At 46.8% G+C, this 4,221-nt stretch overlaps 1 pseudogene; it reads right to left on the reverse strand.

Annotated features, from left to right (window-relative positions):
* Positions 1–509, reverse strand: part of LOC102478594 (ATP synthase F(0) complex subunit B1, mitochondrial pseudogene) — a 3,406-nt pseudogene extending 2,897 nt beyond the window's left edge.
* Positions 510–4,221: the final 3,712 nt, after the last annotated feature.

Raw genomic sequence — 4,221 nt, forward strand, 5'->3', positions numbered from 1 at the left:
GTCAGCCCCCCCAAAACAAAACCCCCAAAAAAAAAAAAAAAAAAAAAAAAACCTCACACCGGGTGCATGTGAGTGTGTGCCCAAAATCCTGAGAGGCGAATGGAGAAGAAGGGCTTGAGGTGTGGCCATCCCTGCTGGGGGTTGATTTCTCACCGTTTCTCTATCTCTCTCTGTTTCTCTGGGGGGCGTATGCAGCCTATAGCAAAAAACTCTCTCAAAAAGCAAAAACAAAAAAAATCCAGGGTAGAAAAATCCTATGTGTCCCTGCATCTTCCTTTTCTTTTCCTGCCAGTACAGAAGCAAATTTCCCAGGGCCTGGGGCTGCATCGGAGATGCCTGCGATCAACAACACACTGCCAGTCTCAGCTCTGTTCCCTGTCAGTCTGTGAATCAGACCTACGACACAGCTGTTGCAGTAACTCGACTAATTCAATTAGACCCACTGAATGCTTTACTGACCTGCAGCTCACTCCAGCGAGCAGGCCCGCTTCGAAGGTGACTATATTCATGGCTGTTAGTTTCCAGATTAAACAAAATGAATGGGGACCATAAGGGGCAGTGGGGAAAGTGCTGCCAATGTAAACCGTGTCTAAGGCACAGATGCCTGGGTGTGTGACCTGTGGGAGAGTTGTTTGGTGTTGGGAGTTGAATTGTGTGCCCCAAAATTCCTGTGTTGAAAGCCTGATTCCAGTACCTCCAAATGGGACCTTATTTGAAGAGAGGGTCTTTACAGAGGTGATCAAGTGAAAATCAGGTCATTAAGATGTACCCTAGTCCAATGTGAGTAGTGTTCCTATAGAAAGGAAAACAGGGACCAGCAGGTTGCATAGTGGTTGAGGCGCTAGACTCCCACATAGCTGACCACAGTTCAAGTCTCAGATATGGCAGCTTAAAAAATCACACCAGGCACATGTGTGTGCATGCTCAAAATCCCAGGAGGAGAATGGAGAGGGGACTGTGGTGTGGCCATACCCCTGGGGGGAGTAGTTTCTCACTTTCCCTCTCACTGACTCTCTCTCTCTCCAACGAGCACACATGCTCTTAGCACAAGCCTTAAAAAAATAAATGCCTAAAATATGCTGAAGTTTATTTTTAAAAGAACATTATATCAAGGGCTATAGAGGAGGGGGAAGAGTATGGTCAATGAAAGGAAAGGGTTAGCCTATGCTTAACAGTGATAATAAAAAGTAGTAAAAATGCCAGAAAGGAAGTTGAAGAGCTCAAACACTCTTTTGCTTCCACCTTCCCTATCAAGAATTATCTTCGACGTGGAAAGGAGAGAACCAACATAGCTAAAAAGGAAAAATGGGACCTAAGACAGGTGAAAGGATAGGAAAAGAAAAGCTGGGGGGTTTTTTTGTTTGTTTGTTTGTTTTGGGAGAGGTTTTCACTATAGGGCGCGTGCGCTCACCAGACAGACAGAGAGAAACATAGAGACAGAAAGCGAGAAATCACCCCCCAGGGGGGATGGTCACGCCGCAATCCCTTCTCCTCCATTCTCCTCTCGGGATCTTGGGCACGCATGCACACGCGCCCGGCATGAGTTTTAAGCCACCGGGTCGAGGACACGAACCGTGGTCGACTACATGGGAGTCCAGTGACATAGCCATTACGCTAACTGCTGGTCCCGAAAAGCTGGGTTTTAAAGGAGTTCACAATTCTGGACCCAGATGAACTATCTCTCATGGCACTGACAAATAAAAGAAACTGCGGATAGAATCACAAAACCACATTCCATAATCCTTAAGATGAGCAAGTGCCCCAATTTTCAAAAAGCGGGCAAAACATCTACTGCTACTTCAGACCAATGTGATTGGAGTCCACCTGACACACGATCTCAGCACAGATTACTAAGCAGCTAAAGAAGAAGTACCGATGTTTTAGTTTAAAACAACCATAATGAAAATACAGATATAGCTAATTCCTTAGGCTTTATTTAGAAACAGAGTTTAGTATTAAATGAAATTTCTACCGAAGTTAATGGCACATTTAATGCCATGCATAGTTTTTACATACTGCATGATAATCAAGCATAAATGAAGCCCTCCATGCAAATGAAAAGAATTCCTATTCTTTTAAAGCAGCATTTCTACAGCAGGGAATGGGAGAGAGAAGCCAGCCATTTCCTCTCACTCTACCTGGACAGGCCTTAGGGACGGGGTTGCTCTGTCTTAAACCAAATCAATCTCAGTTACCATCCAGTCTTAGGACTCAATAGCTGAGTCTGGAACCACGTTTTGGGGATTCCCACAAAAGTAACCTGGGAGAACCTGCTTCTAAGGCACAAGGGGTGTCCCCGCTGATGAAACAATCAGCAAGAGGAACGTCTTTTCTGCAGAACTTTCGAGTGCCCAGGAGCTGAAGGACTTGGTTGGCGGGCACTAGTGGCAAGGACAGAGGGAAGGAGGAGACAAACAGGAAGAAGACTGAGCCAGTTCCTGTTTTTTCTTTTTTCGCCATAGAGTGCATATCCTCACTGGAGACCGAGGCAGGGAGAAGGAAAGTGAGAAATCACCACCCAGGAGGGACGGGCACGCTGCAATTCCTTCTCCTCTATTCTCCTCTTGGGATTGTCAGGTCACCAGGTCCAGAACTGAAACCATGGTAGGCCATGTGGGCCTACCTTAGCCACCATGCCACCTGCTGGCCCTGAGTCAGCTGATGTTGAGGCATGGTGAACCTGAAGGGAGAACTGAGGCTGAGGGAGGGAGGTGGGCAGCTAGAGGACGGCTCTTGGGGCAGGGGTGCAAGGACTGAAGAGCTCCAAAGCAAGGATACAGCTAGAGAAAGCTTCAAAACGAGCATGGGCCAGCCCGGCTGCCTGGTGCTTAAGGAAGCTGGGTCCTACATGGCTGAGCACAGTTCAAATGCTGGCCCCAGCGGTTTGAGAAACAGGCCCGGCATACATGCATGTGCACCCAAAATCCCCACAGGATGGAGAAACAGAGAAGGGATTACAGCATGACTAGACCCCACTGGCGGAGGTTGAGTGGTTTCTCCCTGTCTCTTTGTGTCTGTGTCTCTCATGGGCAAACACATTTCCCCTATGGCAATTAAATAAAAAATTCACCTATTGTGGAATGAGCCCCAGGTTTCAAACACACTGCCTGGCATTTGCTTCAGCCACCCAGTGTGTTTGTGGGGAAGTGGGACACAAATGAAGCTAGATTGCCCGTGGGATGATAATTGCTGAAGCCGTGTGACAGGCACAGGGTTTCGCCATGCAATTCTCTCCTTTTATGTTTTTTTTTTTCATCTTTTTTGTGGTTTTTTTTTTTTTTTTTTTTTTTGAAGCCTTTAAAAGTTTTCCCATTTGACTCAGTAAAAAACAAAAAAAGAAAACCTCAAATAATCCTTACACTGGACTACAAGGCCCTACCCGATCCTGCCCCTCTTCACTGTTACTTCCCGGCCTCCTGCCTCCTCTAGCCCCTCTCCATTACTCCTTGGCTCCGCAAGCTCACTCCTCCCACCCTAGGCCTTGTGAGGACTGGTCTCTACTCCGGCTGTCAGGCACAGACACCTGCACAGCACTCGCCTTCCAAGGGGTGCACTCCGACCACCCCTTTGGAACTGCAGCTCCACCTCCCTATCACCCTATGTTTATTTTCTCCCCAAAACGTCTTACCTTCAAACACACGATATAACTTACTTGTGTTTATTATCTTTGTCACTAGAACCGAAATGACCAGAGAAACAAAATTTTGTCTCAGGCGTTTTGTTTGTTCAGTGACTTGAACAATACCTGGCACCCAATACATGTAACTGGAATGGATGTAGGAAGTTTTAGAGCTACTTAGAAGCCCGTGACAAGGGGGGAGGTAAGGGTCTTTGGCCTTGGCACTAGCCTCTTCTTCAATAGGTAAAGTAGCGAAGACCCGTCTCCTCCTACCCCACTCTCCTGCGCTAAACACGAAAACTAGGGCACTGATTTCTGAAGAGGAGTGAAGAGCTTAAACACAGTTCATCAGAATTATTGCCTTCCTCCCGAGCTGCGAGGTAGAGATTTTATAACTCGGTTTTGAGACAGTGAATGCTATTTTCAGTTATAACTTATGATATTACAAAATTCTTTTTTTTTTTTTTTGGAGAGATTTTCACTGTAGGGCACGTGCGCTCGCCAGACAGACAGAGACATAGAGACAGAAAGCGAGAAATCACCCCCCAGGGGGGATGGTCACGCCGCAATCCCTTCTCCTCCATTCTCCTCTCGGGATCTTG

Source organism: Tupaia chinensis, unplaced genomic scaffold (genome assembly GCF_000334495.1).
Source record: "Tupaia chinensis unplaced genomic scaffold, TupChi_1.0 Scaffold000311_2, whole genome shotgun sequence".
In the NCBI taxonomy this organism is placed as follows: Eukaryota; Metazoa; Chordata; class Mammalia; order Scandentia; family Tupaiidae; genus Tupaia; species Tupaia belangeri.